The 26,206-nt window shown below is 34.3% G+C and overlaps 1 long non-coding RNA gene and 1 other non-coding gene across 2 annotated transcripts in view; one reads left to right on the top strand and one right to left on the bottom strand.

The window, feature by feature from the left end:
* Positions 1 to 26,206, top strand: part of LOC120590858 (uncharacterized) — a 459,896-nt gene that overhangs the window by 331,671 nt on the left and 102,019 nt on the right. The gene's annotated exons all lie outside the window — the stretch shown is intronic.
* Positions 11,667 to 11,739, bottom strand: TRNAG-ACC (transfer RNA glycine (anticodon ACC)). The gene has a single exon. It is a non-coding gene; the product is annotated as a tRNA-Gly (tRNA).

The following is a 26,206-nucleotide window of genomic DNA, read 5'->3' as shown; positions in this document are numbered from 1 at the left end:
GTTTTGTTTGTTCATTTACTTTACTTTTTAGATTCCACATATAAGTGAAATATGGTATTCATCTTTGTCTGACTTATTTCTCTTAGCATAATACTCTCTATGCCTATCTATGTTGTCACAGATGGCAAGATTTCATTCTTTATTATGGCTGAGTAATATTTCATTGTATATATGTGCCACATCTTCTTTATTCATTCATCTATTGATGGGCACCTGTTGGTTCCATGTCTTGTCTATTGTAAATAATGCTGCAATGAACATAGAGGTGCATATATATTTTCAAATTAGTGTTTTGGATTTCTTTGAATAAATAGTAGTAGAATTGCTGGGTGTTATGGTAGTTCAATTTTTAATTTTTAAAGGAACCTCAATACTCTTTTCCATAGCGGCTAAACCAGTGTGTAATCCCACCAATAGTTCATGGGGGTCCTCTTTCCTGTATAACGTCTCCAACACTTTACTGGTGATTTATTGAGAATAGCCATTCTGAAAGCTGTGAGCGATATCTCATTGTGGTTTTAATTTCATTTCCTTGATGATTGATGATGTCAACCACCTTTTCATCTGTCTGTTTTCCATCTGTATGACTTCTTTGGAGAAATATTCTATTTATGATTCATGACTTCTGCCCATTTTTTAATTGTTTTTCAGATGTTAAGTTGTATGAATTTGTTATATATTTTAGATATTAACCCCTATCAGATGTATCATTAACAAATATCTTCTTCCATTCTACAGGTTGCTTTTTGTTTTGTTGATGGTTTCCTTCTCTGTGCAAAAACTTTTTAATTTGATCTGGTTCCATCTGATTATTTTTTTTCTTTTGTTTCCCTTGCCTAATGTTAGACATACAAAAAAATCATTGCTAAGAGGAATGTGAAAGAGTTGGCTACCTATGTTTTCTTCTAGGAGTTTTATCGTTTCAGGTCTTACATTTAAGTCTCTAATTAATTTCGAGTTTATTTTTGTATATGATGTAAAAAGAGGTCTACTTTCATTTTTTCTGCATGTGTCTGTCCAGTTTTCCCAACATCATTTATCTAACAGACTGTATATTCCATTGTATATTCTTGCTTCCTTTGTCATAGATTAATTGACCACACAGGCATGGGTTCTTTTGTTCTATTAATCTATGTGTCTGTTTTTATGCCAGTACCAGGATGTTTTGATTACTATAATCTTGTAGTATAGTTTGATATCAGGTAGTGTGATATCTCCAACTTTGTTATTCTTTTCTCAAGATTATTTTTGCTATTCAGAGTCTTTTGTGGTTTCATATAAATTTTAGAAAAATTTGTTCTAATTCTGTAAAAAATGCTGTTAGTATTTTGATAGAAACTGCATTGAATTTGTAGATTGTTTTGGGTAGTATGGATATTTTAACAAAGTTAATTCTTCCTATTCATGAACAGGGTATATTCTTCCATTTATATATGTCTTTAACTTATTTCAGCAATGTCTTTTAGTTTTCCAAGTTTTTACCTCCTTGGTTAGATTTATTCCTACATATTTTATTCTTTTTGATGCAATTATAAATGAGATTGTTTTCTTAATTTTTTTTCTCATAGTTTGTTATTGGTGTATAGAAATGTAACTGATTTATGAATAATACTTTTGTATCCTACTGCATTACTGAATTCATTTATTAGTTCTAATGGTTTTTTGGTGTAGGCTTTAGGGTTCTCTATATTTAGTATTATATCATCTATGAATAATGACAATTTTACTTCCTTTCTAATTTGTATGCTTTTCTTTTTCTTGTCTGATTGCTGTGGCTAGTGTTTCCAATGCTGTGTCAAATAAAAGTGTTAAGATTGGATATCCTTGTCTTGTTCCTAATTTACAAAAAATACTTTCAGCTTTTCATTGTTGAATATGATGTTAGCTGTGGGCTTGTCATATATGTTATATGTTGAGGTATGTTTCCTCTATCCTCCCTGTCCGCCTTTGCTGAGAGTTCTTATTATAAATGGACATTGGATTTTGTCAAATGCTTTTTCTGCATCTCCTGATATAATCACATATTTATCCTACATTTGTGGTAATGTGGTATATCACATTAATTGACCTGTTATCGAACCAACTTTGCATCCCTAAAATGAATTCCACTTTATCATATTTTATGGCCTTTTTAATGTATGTCTGAATTTTTTCTTGAAGATTTTGGTGTCTATGTTCATCAGGGATAGTGGCTTGTAATTTTCTCCTTTGTTAGTGTCTCTGTCTGGTTTTGGTATCAGAGTAGTGCTAGACACATAAAATAAGTTTGGGAGCCTCCTCTTCACTTTTTTGCAATAGTTTGAGAAGTATAGGTATTGATTCCTCTTGGAATGTTTGGTAGAACTCACTTGTGAAGCCATCTTGTCGAGGACTTTTGTTTGTTGGGAGGTTTTTGATTACTGATTTTATTCCATTATTAATAATCACTCTTCATATTTCTGTTTCTTCGTGTTCATTTCTCTTTCATTTCTGATTTTATTTATGCCCTCTTTTTTTCTTGACGAATCTGATAGTTTTATCAATTTTTAAAAATCTTTTCAAAGAATTAGCGCTTAGTTTCATTGATTTTTTTCTTTTCTTTTTCCTTTTTTTGTCTCTTTCATTTATTTCTGCTGTGTTTTATTTCCTTCCTTCTCCCATAGATTTGGAGTCATTGTATTTTCATTTGTCTCAAGGAATCGTTTGATTTCCTCCTTGATCTCATTGTTAACCCATTTGATGTTTAATAGCCTGTTGTTTAACCTTGGTGTATTTGTTTGTTTTTCAGTTTTCTTCTTGTAATTGATTTCCAGTTTTATACCATTTTGATATGAGAAGATGCTTGATAATTGTTTCAGTCTTCTTAAATTTGTGACTTGTATTGTGGCCTAACCTGTGATTTATCCTGGAAAATATTCCATGTGTACCTGAAAAGAATGTAAATAGTGCTATTTTTGTGAAATGTCCTATCAATATATTAAGTTTACCTGTTTTAATGTGTCATTTAAGGCCACTGTTTCCTTGTTGATATTCTGTCTGGATGATTTATCCATTGATGTCAATGGGGCGTTAAAGTCCCTTACTTTTATTGTAATACTGTCTATCTCTTCCTTCATGTTTCTCAATATTTGCTTTATGTATTTAGGTGATCCTACATTGGTGGTGTAAATATTTACAAAAGTTATATCCTCTTCTTGGACTGATCCCTTTATCACTATGTTATGCTCTTCTTTATCTCTTGTTACAGCCTTTGTTTAAAGTCTATTTTGTCTGATATAAGTATTGTTTTTCTTTCATTTTTATGTGCATAAAATATCTTTTCCATCCCTTTTTTTCAGTCTGCCTGTGTCTTTTATCTTGAAGAGAGTCTTTTGTAAACAGCATATGTATAGGTTTTGTTTTTTAATACATTCATCCACACTATGTCTTTTGATTATTCCAGTTACATTTAAAGAAAATCTTGATAGATATTTAGTTAACCCATTTTATTTTCTGATTGTTTTCGTAGTTCTTCTCCATTCCTTTCTTATTTTCTTGCTCTCTTCTGTCGTATGTTAATCACTTTTTATGTGTTATGTTTGAATTCCTTTCTCTTTGTTTCTAGTATATCTCTGACAGGTTGGTTACCATGTGCTTCATATATACCAAGCTATATTTATAACAGTCTATTTTAAGTTAATGGTTGCTTAAATTTGAATACTTTCTAAAATCACTACATTTTTTACTTACACCCCTCAAGTTTATGGTTTTGTCATTATTTTTTTACCTCTGTTGTACATGTGTATTTATGTGTATCCTTAATTTATTCTTGTATTTGCACATGATTTTCCTACTTTATTTTTTTAACCTTTGTAATGGCATTATTGTTGGTTGATTCACTACTTTTAGGAAATCTTTGCCTTTGTCAATGAGAACTTTTTTCTTTCCTCTATTTTATAAATTCATATTGTTGTTCTTTTCTACATGAGAAGTCCATTTAATATTTCTTATTGGTTTAGTGCTGCTGAACTCTCTTAGCTTTTTCTTGTCTGGGAAATTCTTAATCTCTCCTTTGATTCTAAATGATAGCCTTGCTGGGTGGAGTAATCTTGGTCATAGGTCTTTGCCTTTTATCACTTTGAGTATTTCCTGCCATTTCCTTCTGACCTACAAAGTTTCTGGTGCCAGCCGAGACTGCCAGTCAGGTGTAGTGGTTGTGGAGCTGTTTGGTCGAGGATCTGGTGTAGTTTGAAGCCAGCTTCCAGGTGTGGTGGGTCTAGAATCTCTTGGGTAGACTATGATGTAGACCAAGGTCTGTTACTTCTTGTGTCAGGCTCGAGGCTGCTTAGTGAGAGCTACTAAGTGATCTGCAATTGGTTGCTGCTTTTGCCAGGCTTGGAGGTGCTTGAGAGAGGCTATGATACAAGCCTAGGTCTGCTGCCACTTAGGCCAGGCTCGGACCATTTGGTGGAAGCTTCAATGTGAGCCGAGGCCAGCTGCCACTTGTGCTGGGCTTGGGGCCACTTCGTTGGAGCTAAGATAAGAGGCAATGCTAGCCACCACAGACTTGGGACCATTTAGTGGGCACTGTGATGCAATTCATGGTCAGTTGCCATTTGTGCCAGGTTGGGGCCACTTAGGGGGAGCTGAGACTCCAGCTGAGTCTAGCCACCACTTGTGCAGGGCTTGCAGCTGCTTTGTTAGAGCTAGGATGCCACTCGAGGCTGGTCACCACTTCTGGGCCCACTTGTCAGGATCTACAATGCATTCCTAGGCCAGCTGTTGTTTATATGAGTTTTGTGGTCTTTTGAGTGAGTCTGTAGCATGAGCAAAAGCAGCCCATTCATATGGAGTAGTTGCTGGAAGAGGCTTGGGCCAGGCAAGCGAGTTGGGTGGGGTGGACGAAAGGTGTTAGTCATGTTAACGGAGAACACAGACTTGGTGCCAGCCTGCAACAGGCCAGCTAAGTAGGAAGAGAGCTTGATAAAGGAACACTGGAGTGCCTGCCAGCACTTCCATGCCCTAGAGAAGGTTGCCCCATCCTTACCTTCCTATCCTTGCCCTGAAGTTAGTTAATTTAGTTCCTTTCCATATGTCCCTGGCACTTTTTGAGCTGCCACTCTTGTGTTGGAGCTTAGAGCAAATAAGTTTGTGAGCAAGTGAGTTTGTGTGCAAGCTTCCATCTCTCACAACCCTTAGTCTTTCTCTGATATAATCCCTGCTGGTTTTCACAGCCCAGAAATTATGGGGACACCTCTTTCTGACACAGGTGCTCAGGGGTGGGGAGTTTGGTGTGGGGCTCGACCCCTTGCTCCTCAGGTGGGACCTCCACAGATGAGATGTCCCTTCTGCGATTGGCAAATCACAATTGTGGGACCTGCCTGATCCATGTCTCTGCCCCTCCTATCTGTCTTGATGTGGTTTCTTCTTTTTATCTTTAGTTATAGGAATCCTGTTCAGCTAGTGTTCAGGTAGTTTTCATTGATGTTTGTTCTTTAATTTAGTTGTAATTTTTATGTAATCATAGGAGGAAGTCAGCTCAGAGTTTACCTACTCTGCCATCTTGACCCTGTCCCTCAGTGAAATTTTCCTCAATGATTCTTAAACATGCTGTTATATGCAAAAAGTATATTTTATAGAAATTTCACTAACCCTTATAACCTAATTTATTCTATCATCTCCATCTTAAATTCACTACAATAAGAAAATTCTTTTCTCATATAATATTCAGGTATGTTATTCTTCATTATATAATTGCATATATATGTATGTCTATATATATTTGACATGTTTATTCTATTTAGAATTTCTTTAGTTGATGTTATAAGTAATTCTGAAACAAATAACAATATATGATCTATATCTTTTATTTATAAGATTTATCCTTTAATTAGATATTTTCATGCTTCAGTTACGTATTAGATGAGCCAAGTCAACATTTGTTATACAAGCAGCATCTAAGTATGTACAAGAATATGTGGAGCTGTGAAAGTTTCACATGGCAAATATGATGTCAATAGAAGTAGTATTCTTGGAAATTTCAAGTGGTAGCTTCTATAGAATGTTTTTTGTCAGATATTCTGCTTTAGTTATTGTCTAAACTCAGTTTTAAAAATGTCTTGCAATGTTATTGAATAGAATTTATTTGATTAGTGTCTATCTGAAAGTTGTTCTGAATTATACTGTTATCATGGCTGTTCCAAGACTACTTCTCAGTGATGGTATTTAAATAATATGCCATTCTAATTCAGTTAGGATAGACTATGATCTTATGTAGGCTTTTCATGCAGTAATGAAATGTGCTTCATTTATTGTTTGTCTTCCTCTTGCCAGCTATTATGCTAGGTTTTATACATATAAACTTTATATCACTTTAATCAACTTAATACTTCAGAACTACTTTGAAATATAGATATAATTGTGGAAACAGAAACTGAAACTCAAAGAGGTTAAATTACTGTTGGAAGGTCACAAAGCTAATAAGTGCAAGAGCCAACGTTTGAACACACACATGCTGAATCTTTTCTCTATGCCTGATACAATATGTAGATAGCTGGTGGTGTCTTCTTAGACTCCCTGAATAGCTTCATTAGTATATATGAATTACTAAAGCACCCTCTAAAAAATTCAGTAAAAAATTATGTGAAGCCAGAAGACATTTCTACATGTAAAGATAATTAACCTAGTTTTATTTCTTGCATTTTCTAATACATCTAATAAAATCATAGACACCATGAATCCAATGGGAGTTATACATGGTAACTTTCAGCAGTTTCTCTAAAACACCTTATAATTTGCACCATGTAATAAATACTCAGCTTGACAGAATGCCACCAGTGATAAATACTCAGCTTGACAGAATGCCACCAGAGCAAACAACGCTTCAGCAATAACTGTATGAAATGGTTCTTGTACAGCTAGGTTGCCCTGGTCTAAGACTACTGATGAAAGAGGACCATTGGTCACAAAACTTTTGGGAGAGAATTTGAACACTCATAATTTATATTATAGAGATGGTTTAGTGTTTTTAAGACAGATAACCTAACCCAATAGAATTAAACACCTGCTGTGAGTTATGATAAATTGTCTGATGTGTCACAACTCATAAAGTAAGGAATACACATATTTTGCATGGTTTACTGTTTTTGTCTTTTATAGATTACAGTAGAATATAGGATTCTCTGACATTTTTTATTCTTAATTTCAGCTGATAAACTTTTTTGAATGACAAAGAAGTTATAGGTTATACCTACTGTCAGTATAGATATTGTGTGCGGTTGTGTGTGTATGGTTGTATTTGTGTGCATATGTGTATTTGGTAGTAGTTATCAAAGTTATCGTAGCCTAAATTTCTTGTACTCTTTGACATAAGAGTAGAGATAATGACTTTAGGTCTGTTAAGACAAGTATGCATGTTAAAAATTTAATGTTAATTACAAAAAAAATGACAAAACATAGTTCTAAATCAGAAGAGGGGCAAAAAGATAACAAAAAAGCTTGGTCAATATTATAAAGTGCAAGAAATCAGAAAAAAAGAATCACAGGAAAAACAGTAAGAAGAAAACACAAAAAGTTGGTGGAAATAAAACCAAATATATTAGCAAACAACATCATCCATCATGAGTGCTAGGATAAAAAATTGCTGATATAGATGATACTCTAAAATAAAGGATCTTGGGAGAAACCCTGAAATTTTGGAGACCTACACAATCATTCTGAACACAGCATAATAACCAATGAAGAGTGTTGGACTTAAGAGAACTCTGGGTAGAATTTTATGTATATTGAACATTGTTAAGATCTCTATCTTACCAATGCTAAAATGAGTAACACCTCAATTTAATGAGTTTTTCCAAATCATTTCCTCTTGCTGTACCCTGTTATTTTCCTTCTACTACTTGTAACTATATAGTACAATTTTGTATATTAGTTTAATATCTATCTTTATAACTAGCCAGTATCCCTGCCAAGGCAAAGACTACTTCTATTTATTTCTTCATTATGTTCCCAGTGTCTGGCATATCACCTAACACAAGGGAATGTTGATACATACTTACTGAATAACTAAATGAACACCATTGATTTGAGATATTTTTTACCCTATGAGATAAAGAAAAGCAAACCATTCAGAAACATTGCTATAGTTACATGCCTGAAAAATTCCATAATGAGAACTACATAGCTCTTTGAAACGTGGGTATTCCGAAAATATATCTGGACAGTTATAATTAGAGATTATTATCAGCTTTATACTCATTCTGTTCTTTCAAATATCATGTGTGGCATGTTTAACACATTTTGTCAAATCAAATAGACTGTGTATATACTTTGAGAGCCATGCGCAACAAGGACTTGCTTCAGTTGCTTGTATATAATTCTCAGTTTATCTAGAACAGCCATGGAAGATGAAATTCCTGGAAGTTCTCCTTTGGCTTAGAGTGAGCCTCATAGCGATTATTGCAACTTACAATTACATATTTATTGTGTTTATAACTTTAACATCTGTACTTCCTTAAGGCAAGGATGATTATCCTCATAGATACATATATTTTCTTACACCTCATCAGGGTTGTTATTTCTCTGCCTAGGAACTATATAATCCCTTAAAAATGGAGCCATAGAGACTGTATCTGTTTATAATAAACTTATTATTTGGAGATGTTTTAGAGTGGCATTAAACTTTATTGTACATTTCAAGAGTATTTTTATTGTCCCTAAGGGTCTTGGGATGGGTTTATACCAGAAGTTCTTTTTAGTTCAGTGTGGAAAAAAACGCATAGAAAAAGTAAATACCCAAGAACCCACTTAAAAGAAAGTTTTCCAAAAATAAACACTATTATATAATTAGTATTTTGGAGTTCACAGCTATTTTTTTGTTTTTGTTACAAATTGCTTTTCACTGATTATACAGTGCCTTTAATACAATAATAAATATGACTAGATCAGATTTTGTGTATATAAAACATTTCTTCTAAAATACACATGGTACCAGAGTTATGTAGGAAAAGACTGAACCACACAAATTTATTAAACCACAAACACAAGACACAAATAAAGCAAATGTTACCTCTTCCTTCTTAATGAGGAGAAAACCAGAAAAGGCTTCAGGAACTGTTCAATAAATACAGATTCTAATTCAAAGTTTTTAGTATTTAATGCATGACAGTTAACTAGACCCAGAGACATCAGAATGGCAGAACAGGAAGCCCTAGACCATTCTTACCCCCACAGACACACCAATTAAGCAACAACTCATGAACAAATTCCTTTTGTGAGAAATCCAGAAACTAAGAAAAAGGCTCTTGCACTCTGGGTTAAAAAAAGGACTCACTGAAACCAGTAAGGAGATTTGAGACGCCTTCTCACCGGAGTTCCTCACCCCGGCAAGTACCATAGGATATGAAAGAGACCTCAAAGCTTCTGGCTTCTTTCCAGTGAGGAAGTATTGATTTGCATGTCCAGCACTCTAGGGTTTCTAAGGGGAATCCCCAGAGGACTGATCCCAGTCCTGCCAATTTTGGAGCTCAAGTACACCACAACCTAGCAGCCTGGGAGAGAATGCAGACAGCATTTTGGGCTGTAAGATGCTATAACTCCCCCTCATGATTCACCACAGAGTGAGCTGACAAAAATGGACCTAGCAAATACAGAACATTTTAACCAAAAACAGCAAAATACACATTCTTAAGTGTATTTTGAGAAGTATTTGAAAAAGTACCCTGAATATATTCTTCAGGATAGATCACATGTTACTTCACAAAACAAATCTCGACAAACGTTAGAAGATTGAAGTTATAAAAGTTTCTTTTCTGACCACAACAGATTAAAACAAATCAAGAGCAGAAGGAAAACAAAAATTCACAACAATATGGAAATTGAACAATACACTCTTGAACAATTACTGAGTCAAAGAAGAAATTTAAAAAAAAAATGGAAAATACCTTAAGGCAAATGAAAATGAGGGAAAATTTGTAATGATAAACAAGTACATTAAAAAAGAAGAAAGATCTCGAATAAATAACCCAAATTTACACTTCAAGGAGCTACAAAAAGAACAAACCAAGCTCAAAGTTTGTAGAAGAAAGAAAATAACAAAGAACAGAAATAAATAAAATAGAAAATACAAAAACAATAGAAAAAATCAATGAAACAATTATTTTTTTGAAAAGATAAGTAAAATTGACAAACCCTTAAATGAGAGAAGACAAATAAAATCAGAAATGAAACAAGATATAACACAACTGATGACACAGAAATAAAAAGGATCATAAGAGACTATGCACCAACAAACTGGATAACCCAGAACAAATGGGTAAATTCCTAGAAGTATACTATGTACTAAAACTAAAGTATGAAGAAAAGAGAGCACCTAAACAGATCCATAACTAATATGGAGACCAATCAGTATTCAACAACCTCTCAACAGAGAAGAACTTAGGTCCAGACAGCTTCTCTGTTGAATTCTACCAAACATTCAAAAAAGAATCTTTTGAATCAAGGCAATTCCTCTCAAACTCTTCCAAACAATTCACACTAGTCTAAGTAATTGAGAGTTAATTACATATAAAATAGTAGTTTCTAAACTATCCCATTACCAAGGTCATTTGGGAGTCTTTTAAAAGAAATAAGTCTCGGATGTGGTTCCATAGTGTAGCGATTAGCACTTCTGCTTTACATGCAGAAGGTCCTGGGTTCACGCCCTAATGGAGTCACGATCCATGGTCTATGGCCATACCACCCTGAACGAGCCGATGTCTGATCTCGGAAGCTAAGCAGGGTCAGGCATGGTTAGTACTTGGATGGGAGACCACCAAGGAAAACCAGGTGTTGTAGGCATAAATAATAATAATAATAATAATAATAATAATAATAATAAAATAAATCTCTTCCCCAGAGGTTATGATTCCACAGTAGTTTCAAACTGAGGCCTTGAAACCAGTATTCAAAAATCCTAATTCTAATGCAGATGTCAGAGTTTTCACTGATGTGACAGCCCCTTAAGAACTATTGTCTATTTCCAAGAGAATGGTAGGCAGTTAGTTGCCAGCCATGCGTGATATTTCAGGTGTTCTTCCTTTACCTTTCTTCTTTTGATCTTCACAGCCTTTCTCCTTTTTAAAGCCTATTGAAATATGTCTAGATTTACCTAAGAAAGGTTTTCCTGAAAATATTCCAGAATTACTTCTGGGTTTACAGGTGGCTCTCTGGGGTACTTCTTAGTCCTTTTTTGTTGTCAACCACAGGACATGATCCTGTTGCTCTAACACGTTGATACAGAAAACTACAGCTTTTTTTTTTTCGCTAAAGCAGCTGTCTTTCTCTTGCAGGGTCTAAAACCAAATGATATAAAATATCTCCAAATAGTAACTAAATAAGAATGAATACAGTTGGGTTTTTCATTTCCTTTGAATGGTTTTTACTAGTAGTAATGGATAGAGAACAAAAAGAATGGAACAAAGTTCACCAAGGTTTTAAGTCTAAAGCTTTCTAAGTCTTTTTTTTTTTTTATTATTATTATTTATGCCTACAGCACCTGGTCTTCCTAGGTGGTCTCCCATCCAAGTACTAACCAGACCCAAAGGTTCTGCAGTATGCAATGGACTCCAACAGTGTGTTGAGCCAAATGCCTCCTCTATCTGAGTCATGATCAGGTTCCGAGATCAGACATCAGGCTTGTTCAGGGTAGCATGGCCGTAGACCATGGATTGTGGCACCACTGGGGCACTAACCCAGGACCTTCTGCATGGTAGGCAGACGTGCTAACCACTACACTATGGAACCACATTGAATCTAACTCTGTTTTGAAGTATAACTGCTAAAGCAATCCTCTTTCCTCTCTTTTAACTTCTGGGAGTTAGAGGCAGCCAGGCACCCCTTCTAGCTACCTTTTTATTCCTTATATTAATATGCCGACACCCTCTCACCTCTCAGATCCTCTTTTTCATATTCATTTGTCTTTGATTTTACCCTAATTCACACAGGTGGGGACAAGCAAACCTGGCATTGTGGGCCCTTGGCTTGAACCAAAGAAGCAATACTGTTTATTTTAGCAGAAAACACTGAAATGAAAATTTAAATAATTGTTCTTATATGATGCTAGAGAGATTCTTTTTTGAATGTTTAGTAGAATTCAACAATGAAGCCATCTGGGCCTAGGTTTTTCTCTGTTGGGAGGTTGTTGAATACCGATTGAATCCCCATACTAGTTATAGATCTGTTTAGGTGATCTCTTTCTTCATATTTTAGTTTTAGTACATTGTATACTTCTAGGAATTTACCCATTTGTTCTTGGGGGAAGAAAAAGGCAACCACAAAGTCCTTTTGCTTTTGAGTGTTCTCACATTAAGTGGGCAATCATTTCCAAATGATCATGACTCAGATAGAGGAGGCATTTGGTCAACACACTGTTGGAGTCCATTGCACACTGCAGGATTTGTTTGAGGTTATTTCTAGATATAATTTTCCTCTTTCCCACCTTTTCCAGTCATCAGTGTCAAACCTCATGATCTCTAATGTTGTTCAATTTTGGCAAAGGTTATGCGGGAGGCTTGATTAGGAAATGCTAAAAATGATTTAAAAAAAAAAAACGATGAATTTTACACAAAGAACTTGCAAGGTAGACTGATGACTTTTGCAATGTCTCAAACTGTATTAATGTGTGCAAAGAAAGCAACCACATTTATATACTTAGCCTCAAAGACTATCTTTCTTCAATTTTTTTTAAAACCTATTGAGTTTAGAGCATCCTGAGTTTAGAAAGGAATTAAAGGAGGGTGCTGGGAAGGTCTTTTAAAGAAAATGTCTGTATAAAAATTATACACTAGTCACCAGTTATAAAAATTTAGCATCTCCCAATAAGATGTTCCATAATAGGTAGAAAACAAAAGTATTTTCAAAGAATCATATGCTTTATCAACACAAGATAGTTATGTTTTATAATTTTTAAAAAGCATTTATGATAAAAACATTTTGTCATTCTTCGCATTTTATTTTAGTGCATCTCAAATAGTATGATTTGTGATATACAGTATATCCTACAAGATAATGATGTTTATGCAATACATATATGAGCTGCTGTTTTAATTGTCTCGCACAGAATTCATGTGTATGCTCAGTAACTTTTTCTGGTATGAAGAATTATAGAAATCTAATCTTTTGAAAGCTGATACGCTTGCTGGTGCCTCAATGCGAGAAGAATGATTACATGTACAATAGCTTCCTTTGATTTTTTTGTTCTGTTTTGCTTAGTTTTAAATCTTAGACTGAGGCAACTGCTGTTGCTTACAGCAATGGTACTTCACCTCCTCAGTGATTCACCAACACTCTGCAACATGAGTCAGGGTAGTATTTTTTTATTCTGCCCATGTGTTGGGACATAAGATATTTTTCTGGAGAAAGATTGCATTATTCCAGATTGAGCTCTAAAATGCCTTTGAAATGCTACCATTGTTGATACTTGAGAGAAATAAAAGGACAACAAGGTCCAGTCCCCAAGAGAACCTCTTATTGCCCACAAGTTCTCTTTTTATGGGAATGCATTTACGACTTTTCTTTAAAAGCGAGATTCAGAAAGATCATCTGTGGTCTAAAACGTCAGGGTTGGAAGTGTTATCGAGTCATTTGATTCTGAGAATTAAACAGATGTAATGGTGATTTACTTTTTCAAGAAACCGAGCATGACATCAATTGGTAAATTGGGCCACAGAACCATAAAGAAGATTGAATGGCCCACTTGTTCTGTGTACTTTAATTTAGTTCTTGGAGTCGATACTTTTTGCTGCCTGTCTTGCTTGTCAGTTTATTAAAGTTGGCACTGGCTTTGTTAATTAAATTTGTTTTCTCTATATTTATTAGTGCCTTGTTTTGTTTTACTAAGGTGACAAAATTTCATTACAATTTTTAACTGTCTCATCAATAAAAAGTACTTTGGGATGTAAATTGGCTATGGCTGGGAGTTGACTCATCAGTAAAAATTGTATTTGGACATAAATATGGTTTGATTGTAATTTGGCTCGTGTGTATTTTGCATTATTTTAGAAAATTGTTGTACCATGAGATACTAAAGTTGTAAAACTCTCAATAAAATGTTCAGTTTTATTCAACTAAATTGGATAGATGATTGGCAATTAACATGTGCCTAATATGTGTAAAAGTTCAGATTTAGCATATGGGTAAAATGTACGACTTTGGAAAAGCCAAACTTATGGTTGGTATGACTAAGCTTTCGTGTCCTTAATGATTAGAGGACTAAATAATAGAAAGCAGCATTAATTATCACAATATCAGATGTATTGATTCTAATTTTTTACATTTTCTGAAATTGGGTTGTTATGTTTGTTTGTTATACACGTGTAATGTCATAATGTCTTTCCTTCCCTGTACTTAACCACTGACCAGCTGTTTTAAAATTTACGGTTTGTTTTATAAGTAGAGGTGTCTTGTAACATGCTAGGTGATAATGACAATAAATTCTGTGGAAAGTCAAAAAATGAAAACTATATCATTGGGTGAAAAATATCGAAGGAGGGTTTACAGAAGAACCCTGGGGATAACATAAAAAGATGATTGTGACAAAGGCAGAGAAGTAAAGCTACTCCAGGCAAAAATAAGAATAGGAACAAATGTCTTCAGTGTTGGAATGAGCATGATATGATCAGAAGGTGTGGAGATGGAGTACCAGCAGTAGAAGGTGACTCGGTCAGAGTCATGGAGACAATTCACAGGCAAAGGGGAACCTGATAATGGAGTGTGGACTTGAACTTACAGGATCAGGTGTTGGATATGTTTGATAAAGAAAGCCTCTTTGCAGACTTCTGAATAGGGAAATTGCAAATGAAGCAGTATTTCCACCTTTACTGGTCACTTGTACGTCAGGAACAAGTTGCTGGGAGAGGTATCTAGACATAGGAAAAAGTAAAAGAAGGAAGATATATTTGAGTTTTTACACACATTTGAAAGAAAACTGAGCTGCAGGGAAGACTGAAAGAAGCTGAAAGATCTGTTTCAGACCAGACAGCTCATGAACAGTCTGCACATATAGAAAAACCATTTATAGGGGACACTGTGAATGTTGAAGTAAAGGAGCAAATACTGAGAAACATAACACTTGGCTGAATATTCATATTAAATCAGCTGCTAGCTATGTTTAAAATGAAAGAAAAGAGTGATAAAAGAGAACAGAAACAATGAGAGGTAATTTTAGTTCAGGCAATAAAAATAAAGGAAGAAAAAAGAGTTATCAAATCGAATAAGCAGATTTTAGCTCCTTGAAGACAAGCGCTATATCTTATTCCTTTTTTTTGATCACGAATAATATTTTGAACCTCGAAGTCACTCTGTATGTACTTATTAAATGATGAGTAAATACTTTTAAAAAGCCGTGTCATAATTTAGTAACTGATTAAAGTTAGGATTCGAAATAAAAAGTGACTCACAAGTTTTGAGATGGAATGATTAAGGGATGGAAAGCAATTCAAAGTGGAGTAGTGTAGCAGGAAGAACAATGGCCAACAAAGATGTCTAAATCCCCATCCTGTGAATATGGTAGGTTTTATGGCAAAGGGAAATTAAGGTTGCAGATGGAATTTAGGTTGTGAATTGGCTGGCCTTAAAATAGGGAGTTTATTTGGAAAATCTAAGTGGGCCCAATGTAAATACAAGTGTCCTTAAATTGTGGAAGAGGGAAGCAGAAGTTTCAATGTCAGAATGATGCCATTTGAAACAGACTCAACTGGCCATTGCTGGCTTTGAAAATGGAAGGCGGCAATGAGCCAAACAATGTGGACAGACTCTAGAAGCTAGAAAAGGCAAGGAAACAGGTTCTCCTCTAGAGCCTCCATATGAACCAGTCCTACTGACACCTTGATTTTGCCCCATTGAGACCCATTCCAGACTAGTAACATACAGAATTATAAGAGATTACATTTACTTTGTTATAGTAGCAATAGCAAACTATTACAAGTTGTTTGTTGGGAGAAAATGTGTCAGCGAGTAGTAGTGGGAAAAGCATTAGTTTTGCTATTTGGAATACTGACTCTGTGAATATCTAGCGAGGGAGTCTTGGAGAAATTGTTTAAATCCTTTGGGTATCAGTTTTCTTAATTATTCCTTGGCATCCAGAAAGACTTGTTCTTGGTTCTATTGCTTTCTCTCTGACTGGCCTTTCTCAGACTCCTCCATTCTTTCTCTTGACTCTTAAATTGCCTGTGGTGTCTTATATTGTGACTTCTTCCTCATTTCTGATTTCCTTTTTAACGATTTGACTCATACTCTCGCAGCTCTAATTTTTATATATTTGCCCAAATGAGAAGCATATTTATCTATTCAATATCCAATCTTTTCTAAAATTACATCATATTTCCAAATGACTCTCTAGCACCATTAGAAAGACACATCAAGCTCAAATTTTCCATGTTGTTTTTCTCTCCGAATTCCTTTTAAATATTTTAATTCCACTTAAACTATTTCATGCCTTTAAGCATCTAAAACATCAATGCTTTAATTTTTCTGGTTAATTAAATTACATACTTTTATTATTTTCTCATCCTCATTGGACAAGAAGAGGGCTAGAAAGGAAGCGAACACTTATTAAACACAATATAATCAGATATTGAAATAGTTTTTCTTATAAATGAAATGGAGATTTTTTTTTAATGTTAAACTAATTTAGTTAAACTAAAGCATCATACTTCAAACATTTAAGCAAAGGCATTTATCACTTCTGGAGGAAAGCAGATGCCATATAAAACAGGGATTGGCAAACGCTTTTTTCTAAAAATGACCATAGTAAATATTTTAAGCTTTGTGAGCCAAATATCATTTCTGTCTCATATTTGTCTTTGGTTTTTGGTTTCTTTGGTCATTTTTTAAATAACACTTTTTTTTTTTCATGTAAAATCCATTCTTAGTTCATGAACCATTCAAAAAACAGACTGAATTTGGCTCTCAGACTGGATTTGGTTTGCACACTGTAGTTTGTCAACTAGAACAAATAGGACATTGCTGAATTGTGTCATATTGAGAAAATATTCTCAAAACCCAGACTTCGTTGAGAAAGAAAAGTGTTTTCTCCCTTCTAAATTATAAATATTTTTTTCCATCTATCAAGAACTAGTTTTGGTGAAACTGGATTATTTTTACTATTAGTTATATCACATAGAGGAATGGATTTAAGAGATATTCTTAAAAGACAAGAAAGAACAGTAGAAAGACCTTCTGGAGCTTAGAGGTGAAGCCAAAGAAAAAGAATGTAAATAGGCAAGTAGTTGGATATTAGTGCCCTGGCATGTGTCTGAAACTTTAGATCAAATCACAAGTGTAGGGGCGAAAGAAATATCTAGTAAGATTTGCAGGGGAGGAATTTAGAAGAGAGGGAGTTGCTCTCTTCTCCCAATGTATAGTCCAAGAAAATTATAGTTCATTAAAGAGGCACCTATCTCAAAAGGTTTAAATGTGCTAGAGCAGTTTCAGCAGAGACGTGGACTGAGATGTCCTTCCTGGCATACTTAGCTGTTGTTAGGCTTTCAGGAGATTTATAAGTGTCCTGGAAGCAGGAAGCTAAAGTACTAAAAGAACTGGTGGGTAAAAAAGAGACCTGGTGGTTGAGACAATGGGTGTTTCAAAGATTCATAATAGTGAAATCTGTAAAGGACTACACATTTCAAAAAACGGATGCAACTTTAATGCTCTGATAGACAAATTTAGCAGTAAGGTATCCAAGGACCAGGCCACAGCCACTATCTCCTCCTAGTGAGTATCCACAGAACAGTTTGGGGGGCATTATTATTTCTCAAGATTCAATCAAGTAGTAATGGAATAAGAATGGTCACAAATTATCTGATCGTCCTCTCATCATGAGATCCTCCCTTTAAATCAGATCGGATTCTGTGACCACTTTGACCAACATAATATGGCAAAAATAACATTGTGCTGGTCTTCATACCCAGCCTTAAGGCAGAAGCAAATTCTTCTTGTCTCTTGGATCATTTGTTCTTGGGACACTCCCAATGAAAGTCTCCAAACTCAGCACTTTGAAAAGCCCATTCCACAAGAAGAGGCTACATGCTGGCACTCAGGTCAACACCTTTAACTGAGCTGCCAGTCAATAGTTTTTCATCCAGTGATGTGAAGAGCAACATTGGATGTCTAGCCCAGTTGATCCCTTAGAGAGATCTGCAGCCTCAGCTCATTTCTGACTACTTCTATATAAGAAACCTTAAGTGTTAACCCTCCAACAGAGCCCAGTAGCCCACAGAGCCATAACAGACAGTACAACAATACAATAGATAATCGAAAGACAAGCCAAGAACACTTTATCACTACATGGAGAAGAGCTGTCCATGTGAATCACCCATACTGGGAGTGGATTTTTTTTTTTTTTTTTTTTTGAGAGAGAGAGAAATAGCTTTTAATACATTAATGGGCTTAGATTTCAGGGTTAAATCACAGCCAAATATATGAATTTTCAAAAATGTTGGATTTTAGAGCTCAGTGGTTATCACAGTATGTTCTGCAGATCTAGAAATTCCTGAGATCCTTTCAGGCAATCTGGAAGGTCAAAATAATTTTTAGATAATTCTAAGATTTTAGATAATTCTAATTTTTAGATAATTCTAAGATTTTTTTTTTTTGATGTTTGCATTGATGGTATAAAAGTAACAATGGCTAAAACTGCTGGTGTCTTAGCACGAATAAAGGCAGTGGCTCTAAACAGTACCAGAGGTCATTGTATTCCTCACTGGCATGCACTTGGATTTAAACACTGCCAATTTCATTTAAGACTGTCCTTGAGTAAGTAATAAAAATCAGTAATTTTATAAATCTTAACCCTTGAGTATACATCTTTTTATTATTGTGTGTGACAAGATGGAAAATATACATAAAATTCTATGTTATAAAGCATAATATTTGTCTCAAGGAAAACCATTTGTGTACTTTTTTTTGAGGTGTGAGTTAAACTGGCCTTTTTTTTTTTTGCTTATTTATTTATTTATTTTTTTGTCTTGGATCACTGTTTTTACTTGAAGAACTGGCAGAGAAACAATGCTTATTTAGATTTGGGTATCAGGCAAATACTTTCTTGAAAATGAACAAAGTAAGTCTGTCATTTTAAGAAAAAAATCACTGATTGTATTTGTTTCTGATAGCAAAATAAGAGTTTTCAAGGAAAACTTAGAAATTTGGTGTTGTAGGCCAAATAGTGTTCCTTCACCCTGTGAGGTCCCTGTCCTAAACTCTCTGAATATTTTATGTTACATGACAAAAGAGACTTTGCAAATATAAAAAGGTTACTAAATTTAAGATATGGAGATTATCCTGGATTTTCCCTGTGTGACCAGTCTAATCACATAAGTCCTTTAGGCAGGGAAATTTCTCTACCTGAGGGCAAAAGATGTGGCATAAGAGGAGGTGAGGGAGATTTAATATATGAATATGAACATGCTGTTGCAAGTTTGAAGATGGAGAGAACAACATGGCTAGCATGCAGGTGTCCCAATGAACTGAGAGCCTTCCTGGCTGACAGGCTCTAGAGAACCAGGGACCACAGACCTACAGCCACATGGGTCTGAATTCTACCAACAACTTGGCAGATCCTGGAAACAGATTCTCCCTCAGAGCTTCCAAATAAGAGGCCAGGCTGTGTGGTACCTTAATTTTACCCTTGCAAGAGAGCTGAAGAAACAGCCAAGTCATACTGGGCTTCTGAACTACATAGCTGAGATCATAAACTAGTGGTGATTTATTATGGCAATGATAGAAAACTAATACATTTGAAAAACTTTTCTTTGCTACCTTAGCCTTGACAGACATTTTTCATGAGATTGGTGGTGATGTTAATGAATATGTTTTTGACATTGTAAGAGATGTTATAAAATCATGCATGAGTAGGAAAGCTCTTCAAATTGTAAAGTAAACTTGAGCACAAAAGGAGTACAAAAAATGCGTTGATATGGCTTCAGATTACCCAGGTACTATTTACTTTTAAGAAACTCTCAGCTGCTGAGTTGGACTTTGTTGTAGTATCAAAAAAAATCCACAATTATGTGAAAATTAGAAGTATTAGAATACTTCTTTTCTAACAAAATATGCATACGAGGCTAGATTTTCTTCAGATATTTCAAGTATAACAATATATTTCAGCCAATTGAAGGCAGTAGTATTTATGAAAATCCAACTACCTTCTATTAAGCCAGACATGCAGACATTAAAAAGATTTACAAAATATAAAGCAGCAGTGCCACTCTTATCACTAACTTTTTTTGAAAATGTATTTGTTTATAAAAATATATTTGTGTTAATATGTAGAATTTTTACTATTTTAAAATGAATGTGCATTTAAAAATTTTTTCATTTGATTTCTAATTTGGTAAATACCAATAGATGACCTGTATAAACATAGAAATAATATAACCCATATAAACACAAACTTTGGGGTTTTTAAAAAAATATTTTTTTTATTCCTGAGTTCAAAACATTTGAGAACCAATGGTTTTATTAATCCCCACATATATAGACTGTATGTGGACCAGAGAACCGAAGGCCTAGTTTTATAAGAGATGAGCTCTCTCTTTTTCTGTCTGTACCTAAAGCACCTTAAGGAGGAAAGAATGGAGAGATGCTTTTGGAGGGAAGAGCGGTCTTTCTTTGGAATTTGAGCTTTGAACTGACTGAATCAACCTGAAAAAGTCTGTCATAAATCAGAAAAATAAAGTTTCCTTTAAACAGCCAGGTTAATTTTTATTTTTTTTTTTATAATAGGTCGACAAGTCCTTTGTTTTGCTTCTTTTTCTTTAAAAAAAATTATTTTAATTAGTTTCAAGTATACAGTACATTGGTTGGAAATCTACATAGTTCATAAAATGATCCTCCCTATTACTCTCTCTCTCCTCTGGACCTCCACCTAGCCAACATATTAATGCTAACTGCATTCCCTCTGCCATGCTTCCCATCCCTGTGACCAGCTATCAACTACTAATTTGTACTTCTTTAACCTTTCATCCCATTCTCCCAGCCCCCAAATCCTCTCCCCTCTGTCCATCACCAAATTGTCCACTATATTTGTGAGTCCATTTTGATTAGTTTGTTCTTTTTGTTCCACGTATAAGTGAGGTCATATAGTATTTATCTTTCTCTGTCTGACTTATTTTACTCAGCATAAGAACCTCTAGATCCATTCATGTAATTGCAAATGGTAGGATTTCATTTTTTTTTAATAGCTGAGTAATATTCCATTGTATATTTGAACCATAATTTCTTTATCCAGTCATCTGTAGGTGGACATTTAGGTTGCTTCCATATCAACTATTGTACATTGTGCTGCCATGTATATTAGAGTACATAGATCTTTACAAATTATTGTTTTGGTTTTCTTTGGATAAATACTCAGAAGTGTAATTGATTAGTCAAAAAATATACCCATCTTGAATTTTTTGAGAAACTTCCATACTGTTTTCCATAGTGGCTGTACCAATTTGCAATCCCACCAACAATGTATGAGGGTTCCCTTTTCTCTGCATCCTCGCCAAACTTGTTGTTTTTTTATTTATCGATGACAGCCATTCTGACAGGTGTGAGGTGATATCTCATTGTGGTTTTAATTTGCATTTCTCTGATGATTAGTGACCTTGAGCATCTTTTCATTTGTCTACTGGCCATCTGTATTTCCTCTTTGGAGAAGTGTCTGTTCAGGTCTTCTGCCCATTTTTTAATTGGATTGTTTGTCTTTTTGTTGTTGAGTTGTATGAGTTCTTTATATTTTGGATATTAACCCCTTATCAGATGTATCATTAGCGAATATCTTCTCTCAAACAGTCGGTTGTCTTTTTGTTTTGTTGATGGTTTTCTTTTCTGTCCAAAAACGTTTTAGTTTGATGTAGCCCCATTCGGCCAGAATAAATTTATCTACCTTGTATCCTCACTCCATTTGTCATGAGCAAAAACAGTGACTCCAGAACATAGTAAGATCAGCTTTAAAAAAATTTGTACTTTGCCTCCATTTTATAAATGAGAAATTGAAGTTCAGAGAGCATTGATGTCACTCCCTGCTTAGATAGCTCCCTACTGCCTTCTGAGTAATGTATAAATTTCTGTGCAGACACATCCTAGTGTGGCCAGTTTCTTGACGGTGTCATCTGCTACCAAAATTTTGAACCCTTGGTGCTTTAGGTTCTATGCAAGTTGGGTGATTTTATATTTTCTAAATTCACAGCTTCCCTCCCCCGACCCCAAGTTCTATACATTTATTTTCTGCCTTAAAATGTCCTTTTCCATTTGATATACCTGGGGATCTTATACTTAAAAATGACAATGCATATGTGACCTGCTGTCTGAAACCTACTTTGACTAATTCTCTTAAGACTTCCACCAAGCATGATTAATTCTTTCTCTGCTACAACATTTCACATTAAATTTAAATGGTACTATAAGTTGTTTAGTGGGTTTTTTTTTTTTTTTTTCATTTCATTCTTGGTAAAAAAAAAATGAGGTATTATGCTATTTTTATAATAAATTGTAAAATTCTACTTTTCCACCTTTGACTTTCCATTGTATTTTATTTCTTCTCTTCTCCTCCCATCTGGCTACTATATTCATGTTGGCAGCATAACTTTTAGTCCTCCTACATATATCAGTTGAGATGTTGTTGTGTAAGAAGACTTACTGTAAAATGGCGGGGAGGAATGTCATTTATTTCTTAATCTTGCTCACTACACTGTAAACTGTTGGAAGACAGGATTTTATCTTTGTGTTCCCAACATAGTTCTCAGCACATTTAGATGCAATGTTGAGTAAATCCGTGGCTGATAAATGCATAAGTGATAAATTTTTGAATCGGATAATCTCTCGGTCTTTTTAAAGGTTCTTCCAGTTTTTTAACCCTTTTTCTCTGAACATCCTTTCTCATTTTCTCCCTTAAGTGTTCTTTTTCTTCCTGAATTTTTTCTTTTCCTTTGTATTTTTTTTTTAATATCTAGAATTCTTTCTTTCCTTTTCTTTATTTTTTCCATTTTAAAACAAATATATATATATATACTTCTGATTTAAACAGTAAGCAGCCTCTGATGTAGACTGTTCTGTCCCTCATTTTCCCACCAATGTGTGCTTGGTGTGTAAGTAAAGATGAACAAACTACCTATAGCCATTATAGTGAAGGCCTATCAGTTAATTGAGAAAAAGTATCAGTGATCCATTCATGGTTTAAATAATTTGATGATAATGATGATGATGAGAACCATGACAACCATAATCGAACATGGCTACCACCTAGCACATAAAGTTTGTTAAGCCCTGAGAAACCAGAAATATGGTTATTTAATTTACCATCTAGGTTCAATAAAACGCTTTAAGGTTTTAATCCTTTTCAATCATTTTCTGAAAAATTTAAAGAAGAATAAAGAGATATTAAAAATAACTAGAATTATTGATAAACTAAACATAGCAACACTTTTTGTATCATGAGAATTATAGTGTACAAACATGATATAAGGAGAAAGAATACTGTCACATATACTTTTAGCAAAATAGACTGACCTAAGTTCTTGCTGTAAAAAATTGTATGGTTAGGTCCTTCCTGTTTTATGACTAATTAATTGGGAATATATTTTTGTCTTTATATCCTGAGAATACCTTGCTCACTTAGAAGTTCTTAAGTTTTAAGAAAATTCATCTAGGATTTCACTTATATGAATGATTTTCCTCTCATTATTAGAGTCTAGAGCCTGCTCTCCGACTTGTGAAACATTTTCATTGTCAATTTTCTTCTCTTGGTATTTTGGGTGGGTACTCAAAATTTCTTAACTCTTAATTTTGCTCAAGAAAAGCAAAAAACAAATTATAAAGATAGTGTCTTCAGTATTCTTTTATACCTTCTCGAAAGATGGTATAAAACTTTAGAATATACAAGAAAACTAAGGAAGGAAATGATATCATCCTTCTAGGCTATTCTATTATGTTTTCTATTTTCCTTTTTTAGTTATTTTTAAACCTTGATGATAATTGATGAGTAATGAAGATTAATGATAAAATAATCTCTAGGATAATGAATAATAAAATATTTTGAGATCCAGAAAAATTAAGCACTAAAATTCTGTGATATAGCATAAATATAAAGGCCTCAGTGGATCCATATAATAATGACATGTAAGAACTTCTAAACCTGTAGAGACTTTCATAAAAATTTATTTGAGCCCAAAAGAGGATACATATGGAAGCAAGATCTCAACAGACTGAGATCAATGCTTTGAAGATAAACAGTGTGAGGTTTTTTTTTTTTATGCATTTGAGATTAAAGAGGGAACTAAGGGAGATTACATGAAGGTGGGAGCAAACAACTTGGTGATGAGACTGCAGGACATTTGAGCCTATATGCTCTCTTGGGAGTTGTCATGCAGAGATGAGATTAGAAGGTAGTTAAACTTATGTGCTCTCTTGAGGGAGTCTAGAAAGGAGATATTTCAAAGGTGTGTTAAGGTAGATGCACAGAAACAATAGACAGGGTTTGCTTAAGGCAAAGATAAGCCTTTTAGTAAAGAAGTTATATGCCTGGGGTGTGACAATCCACCATGACCTGCCCGGTGAGGAATTTATGATCAGGTCACCCTGTGAGGTTATTTTTCATAGAACCCCCTTTTTTCATCCACACAAGATTTAATGTTTTATTTTACTTTGCAAAATAAGTAAAATGTCTCTGATACCAAGAAAACCTTGAGTAAGAATAAAAATTACTAAATATTCTTACAAGTAGTTAGAAACACTCAAAAACGAAACTCAAAAACTAAAATTTGATCTGATGGATTCTGTTGGTATACTAAGAGTTAATAGGTAACCTCATATTAGTGGCACTCAGAAGACATTATTTATCTTTGTACTTCACCTTTCCTATTCTGTTTAGAGCAAATAATCAGGACAAGAAGTTGAATATGTTGGAAACGGGTGGGACAAGGAGGCTAGTGGAGGCACATTTTATCACACGGATTCTAGGATTATAGTGCCTACAAATGTAGTACTATGGGAGCCTAGAACTATCCTAGCAATGTGAGCTCCAGATCGCTCTTCAATTTCTCTTTCTGTTCTCAGTGAACGTAGCTACATTAGAGAATTCATATTGGACACTGAGCATTAGGCTGCAAATCTTGTGTATAAACCTGCTCTACTTCCCAAATCTAAGAGAAAGTTTTTACCAGAATTAGACTGTAGAGCCAAGATCTAAGCACAGATCTAAGGTCCATCTCCCTGTAGGAAAACATTGGATTAAGATAGAGCTTTTCTCATGCAAATAACAGTAAAGAATTTTAATTGAAAACAAAAACAAGCATCCTGCAAACAAATATTACAGCAGGAGAGACAAGTAATATAATCTTGAATATTCTAAGAAAAGTATTTCAAAACTGATTTTTAGTACAATGCATGATGATATGGCCTCTACTAAGTAGAAAAAAAAGATTGTGCAAAATAAAGACTTACGAGGAGACTAAAATAAAAAAGTCCTTATCATAGTGAATAAAGAACAAATCTGACATAGAAAATGAATCCAGGATATAGATAATAAAGTTTAAAATAGAAATAAAAGACATATAAGAAAGGAGATGAAAATTCAAAGTGTAGAAATGGCATTCAACCCAATATTTTTCTGAAGACGTTCAGAAAAACCACAACAGGAAAAAAATTCAAATCAATAGTATTTACTAAAAGAGAAACCATTATATACCTAGTTCCAAGATACTGATTGTCACATCCTAATCATTCTATAAATATTTTTTGAGTGGATGAATCATGGAAGGATTAATTGATGATAATTTTAACAAAATGTTGTCAAGTGATAGTCTATAACCAAATAAGGCTGGCAGATTTATTTGGCCTCTATAATGTCACTTAAAAAAAAAAAAAAGTGAAGCCAATATGTAAATAATTTGATTTCACACTTTCTCTTGAAAAATTAGACTACTTGGGTGCCGGTAGACCCCATTTCCAAATGACAGCTATGTTTTAAGTATGAGTAGCACCTGCTCCCTTTATGTATGACCTGTGTCTTCTCCTAAGACCACTTTACTGTTTACATTAGTTATCTAGACACTGGAGCTTTTGGAGTTTATGACCCCTGCTTTACAACAAAGAAAAAGAACCAGTAAGAGCACCTTGAAATGGCTAATAACAATGAAAGGATATATGAGGAGAAGTAAATGAGTCTAGACACATTCAGGCAAACAGTTAATAACACAGATTAAGAATAAACTTCTGCAAGCATCTATGCTAA

Source organism: Pteropus medius, unplaced genomic scaffold (assembly GCF_902729225.1).
Source record: "Pteropus medius unplaced genomic scaffold, Ma_sr-lr_union100, whole genome shotgun sequence".
Lineage (NCBI taxonomy): Eukaryota > Metazoa > Chordata > Mammalia > Chiroptera > Pteropodidae > Pteropus > Pteropus medius.
This window is presented reverse-complemented; position numbering and strand designations above follow the sequence as displayed.